Below are 6,000 nucleotides of genomic sequence, written 5' to 3'. Positions count from 1 at the left end.
ACAGCGCTGATAAATCTGCAGCCTGAGTGTTGTGTGAATTGCCGAGAGTGGCGCCATTACGCCACCATTATACTGTCCGGCAAGTCTGCCTTCATTAAATCACCTGCAAATGACACTGGGCTGCTGCTGCTGCTGCTGCTGCTGCTGCTGCTGCTGCTGCTGCTGCTGCTGGGTTGACCACACACACACGCACACGCGCACACTCATTAATGCCGTGTCTCACTGGCGGCTTTTTTAATTCCATTTTCAATCTTTCCATTTCAAACGTGTTTCGGCAAAACTCTGCTCGCGAGTTCATCGCGTGTCACATTCAAAAGTTTTTTTAACTGCGGATAGTTTGACAAACTTTCACATTTGAATTTCGGGGGGGCGGGGGGGGATCTGCAAAACCGGCTTTGAGTGTCACATATCGGAATGCATGCAGTGAAGTTTGTCTTCAAATGGTGGCCATCGGATGCCGTAACCCAATTAGTCGTGCTGCGTCACTCACTTAAGACGCATGATAGGATAATCGAATCGAAAAAGAATCAAAAGTGATAGAGGTGAGTTGAAGTTGCCGCCATGCAGCGCTTGTATCTCAAAGCAAAACAACAAAAAAACAAAAAACAAAGAAAGGATGGCGCTTATCTCGAAAAATGTGCAAGTTTTGTCCTTCATCTCAAGGCATCACCATACTTTTATTTATTTATTCCATTTATTTATTTGTAAATTCATCTCAGATGTGCGTCAGCAGAGGCAACGCGTACGACTCCCCGGCCCGTTTGTCGAAAGAGGCGCGCCGGCACGTCAACTCTAACCTCAAAAATCATTATTACCCGATTAAGTGTGATTACGAGAAGATCATTAGCAGCTGCATGTCCTGTCCGTAACGATTACCGTGATGGGCGCGTTACGCCCAATGAACTCGCCTGCCGCCCAAGCTAATGGTGGGCGGTGCATTGTTTAGCTCCGGGATGGAAGGTTGACTTGCTCTCGTCCGCGCGAGCACAACGTCCCACAGCTGTGTGCTGTAATCTGCTAAATTACTCGACAAGAGATGACGTTGAGCATGTTTAGCACCAATTCTTCTGCATTTATAGACTCGTTGCAGAAGTTAATTCTATTACTCAGAATGTTAATTATCTGTTTATTCTCTACTTAATGGGAAAAGAGCTCCATTTTGATAAGTCTTAACGTTTTAATCACTCGTAGGGCTGTGATGTTGCGATCTGGTAGACTGCAGCATGAAGTTATTTTCGAGATCCTACTCTGACGAAAAACGGGGCAATTTGACATGACACGCAAATAAGATAAATCTTATCTAAAACCTGCAAATAAATGTACTTGATTCACTTAACTCATTCGCTCCCAGCCATTTTCACAGAAGCAATCCCGTTCTCGATTTTGCATGGCCCTTTTTTTTTTCTTCAACATGACCCTGGTTGATCTCTTTTGCTCTGCTCCCACCTGCTGGCCATTTGTGTAACAACTACCATTTCTGCAACCGTTCTTTGCAGTTGAGAGGCTGCATCAAAGCCTTCTGTATGCTCTAGCTTAAAATAAACAAACAAAAAAAACGTATAAATACGTCTTTGGGACACTTAAAACATTTTAAAAAAATGTATTTATAAGTTATTGGGAGCAAATGAGTTAATATACATGTTTTACTACTAATACAAATAAAAAATAAAGTAAAGAAAATGAAAAAAAAACAGCCTCATTAGATTGCTAGTGTTTGAAGATTATTTTTTTTTGTCAATGCTACGATGACAAGAAATACATTTATTTAACATGTATGTAACAAGTATTTAAAAAAAGATGAATACATCCATTCTCATCCATCTCCGGGGGCTGCCATTTTGGCCCACGGCTGTCGACTAAAATTGGCATCAAACTGCCAACGGGCTTGATTTGCGAGGGTCTTTGTGCTTGATCTTGTGAACCGAATTTTTAAAAAATAATGTAAAAAAATACAAAAATCAAAATTATTTTCCCAACACCACATTCCTTATATTATATTATATTTTCATTCATTCCTCTAATTAGAAATGCACTGCAGAACAAAGTTATGATGCTCAGACTTTAAAGCAAAACAAAAATAAACAGATAACCATGAGTAATAGATGCATAAAGTCGAACAGTCAGTATTTGACGTTATTGCACTAGATGTGCTGTATGTGCTTTATTACTATTTAGCAGTCCAACTTGGGACAATAGCAACCCCCGCCAAAATGGTGCACTAACAGGATCGCGTCAGGGCTGTTTTGTCAGGGCATTTGTTTGTTATTAATGTTAACAAGTTTTCAGAGGGACAGATTTTGTCAGACTAAATCCCAAAATTCATCAGCGCTTAAAAAGCGTCTCCGAGGCTGCCAGCGGACGCAAAGAAAACGTCATTTTACATCAGCCGAGCCAGTGCAATATGCAAAAAGCTCTCCTTTATTTCATTTTATTTTTAAATTGCTTGTAAACGCTATGTAAATGTCTTCCTAATGCTTTTCTCATATTTGTCTGAGCTGCTGCTTCTATTCTTTTATGGAATGCAAATTTTAATGTCTTGCTTATTTACAGCACTCGTATACAGAAGCAGCAATAAAAAACATTAAAAAAAAGAGAAAAAAAAACATATTTGCCTCAGCTTGCCATGCTGTGGAAAATAAGAATTAGTCTGCACCAGGGGCCTCATTTATCACTACTTTCACCACAGTATCCAATTTAATCTCAGAGCGTTACTTTTAATAGATGAACACAAGACGCACACAAATGTACGAATAATATAGTGACTAGACACCAAAGTACGCATCTCTGTGTAGGGAGTCTTGTAGGTTTGAAGAAATGGGATAGAAATTACAGTTTAGCGACAAATAGTGACCTTTTCGACACCATGCTTCAATATGACAACAACTCTCACCTCATATCGCAATCCACTGGGTCACTTCACAAAAACACGACTCAGCGCATCCCATACAAGAGTGTCAGAATTTTGGATCTCTGCAGCCAACCTCGCCATCGATGGAAAACGTCTCCAAGACCTTCCCCGTTCCTCCTCCCGTCAGACAAACGCAGCCCGGCGGCCGATTATTCCCACTGCCAATTAACCTCGCGAGCAGCCCCGGCGCGACTCGGCCTGCCAAATTTCCTCCCCACCTGCCCGTCAAGTCGACAGCGCTGATTAAAACGGACAGAAGCACTCGGAATGAGCCAGATATTGTCCACTAATCCATGTTGGAGCCACCCGCAGCGCCGAGGGGGACGAGTGGCGAAGACTGACGCAACTTGAGAGGGTCTCTATTACGCAATATGCCTTCAAACTCTTTTTCTATGGAAGCCCAAAAGTGTCAAAATTCAATACATAAAAAGGCCTTTTTGAAATAACTATCCTTTTGATAAATAAGAAATGATGTTATATGGCCATTAAATTGTAAAATGAGGCGTTAGTATTATTATGAAAGTGTTCATACTGTTCTTTAATATGTAACAAATATTTTATTGTGATTAAATATTTCATAATGATTATTATTAACGTCATACTTTTTAAAAATAATGACATTTAATTTATTTTTCAAGGTTTTATAAGATAAAACTTTTTTTTTTTTTACAAAGTCAGTTTCTATTTCATAATGTCCTTTTCCACAATGGTCTTCTTTTACATAATGGCGTTTTACAGCCGAATGACTTGGTCTGTCAATCAAAGTCAGTGGGTGGGACCACCTGTGTGAGCCGAGATCGCCGTGACGCCTACGCAGAAGTTTAACAAGGCCTTTACGTTATGATCCGATTCTAAACGATTTTCTAGTTCTTGGGGTACTTCTGTAAGTGACTTATCTCCCGCATCCATGCTTTAGCAAGCCTGTGACCGCTTGAAAAACTGACCGAAAAACTGTTTCTATTTTTTTTTTTATTATTATTTTTATTTTATTATTATTATTATTTTTTATTAGTATTTCGATTACTAAAGTATAGGGGTGTTAAAAAAAATCGATTCGGCAATATATCGCAATACTACATCGCGCAATTCTTGAATCGATTCAATAGGCGGCTGAATCGATTTTTTTTTTTATTTGATTTTTTTTTTAAAGAGCTCAGAATTGTTCATTCGGTAGTCTTACTGATTCAACGTCTTATCATCATTGCCTTTTTTGTGTGTGTGTGTGTGTGTGTGTGTGTGTGTGTGTGTGTGTGTGTGTGTGTGTGTGTGTGTGTGTGTGTGTGTGTGTGTGTGTGTGTGTGTGTGTGTGAATCGATTTTTAAACTTCCATTTTTAATGGAAAAATATTCAACAAAACGTCTGACTTCGGGTTAGGATTCACACCTTGAGCATGGAAGAATGTTATATGAACGGAACATTAAGCCTTAATATTTTATTTTAATGCTGTTCAAACATGAAACAGATTACAACCTCTATAAGACTGAAATTTCATATAAATAAATAATACATTTTCATATAAATCTTACACTCTACAAGCTTCCTGAGTAGTATTTTCTAAATTTGAATGAAAAAAAAATCGCAACAATCGACTTATAAATTCGTATCGGGATTAATCGGTATCGAATCGAATCGTGACCTGTAAATCGTGATACGAATCGAATCGTCAGGTACGAGGCAATTCACACCCCTACTAATGTACATTTGCCAGCTCTGATCTGGGTCTTCAAAGCAGGCACGTCCCGTCACAAGGACACAGGTATTGACTCCATAGTTAACTCATGACTGTTGGACCACTCCTGCAAGACAAATGGGCTCTTCGGAGTCCATATCGTGTTGTCCTTTCGCTGAATTAATTTTCTGAAATCACCCTCTTAATGATGGATTACGGGCCAGAACTTTGTTTGATTTGGGTTTAAAGCTGCTTTAACTCCCTTTAAAAGAGTTTGCTTGCAGCGTCCCTCGGTAAATGCACAAAAACACCAGCGATCCCCTGCAAGCTCGCCAGCTTTGTGTCTGTCGCGGTTTTGTTGTCAAAGCGCACGAGGCGGCTAATAAAGTGACGTGAGGGTGCGCCACGGTGCCGGAATGCGCCGAGAAATCTGATTCGTGCTTTTCATGCCCTAAGCCTCTTGTCTCTAATCTCGCCCACTTGTTGTGTAGGTGTGTTGAGGTGCGAAACGCGCTTTTTCCATCCCTTGGCCAGCAACCCGCGTTGTTGTTGCCAGCGGGATTTGGAGCGGGCGCTCGGTAAGATCTGGCACCATGTTCGAAAACCCCGCGGGCGCACGCAAAGCGGCTTCCGATTAACAGATGTCGCTGCGAGAAATCGGCAGCGGCGTGGGTGCCGTGACATCACCGTTTTGCGGCTGCGAACAATGACGGAGCCAACAATAGACATTGTGTCATGCCACTTAGATAATTGATGTGTCCCAAGGAGGCTAAAAAAAAGGCAGAAATTCTTGAAATTCAGCCCCCAGTGCCAGTTTGACTGAGCAGCATGAAATTTGATAGTATACATTTTTATGGTTGACATGCATGTGGTGTATGTGAGCCCTGTAACCCCCAGCTAACCCTTTGCACGCTACTGCTAGCCAATCACATCCAAACAGCCTCACGCCTATAACAATAATGAGTCTTCAGTCAGCCTAGTTTTTTTTATGTGATTAATTAATCAATTATCAAATTAATCAACTATTTTTACAATAGAGTACTCATTTAAAGCCATTGTTTAACTCTTTGACCGCCAAAAACGTTTAATAACGATTAGTAAAATCACAATGTATGCCGCCATAAACGTTAAATGACGTCAGCTACATTTTTTGTTTGGTTTTGTTTTGTTTTTCTCAATGGGCAGTGCAACGTGTAAGTGCAGTGCTGCCTGGTCAATGGGTTGTGGAATCAAAAACACTCACTCACAATGGCCAGCAGATGGCAGCATTGTATCTCTCACAAAACAAAACAAAAAAAACCACGTATAAATACGTCTTAGGGACTCTTAAAACAAAAACAAAACAAAAAAACGTGTAAATACGTCTTTGGGACTCTTAAAACAATAAAAAAAAAAAAACGATCTATATGTTATTGGGAGCAAA

The sequence above is a fragment of the Festucalex cinctus genome, chromosome 13 (genome assembly GCF_051991245.1).
Source record: "Festucalex cinctus isolate MCC-2025b chromosome 13, RoL_Fcin_1.0, whole genome shotgun sequence".
NCBI lineage: Eukaryota > Metazoa > Chordata > Actinopteri > Syngnathiformes > Syngnathidae > Festucalex > Festucalex cinctus.
Note: the sequence above shows the minus strand (reverse complement) of the source record.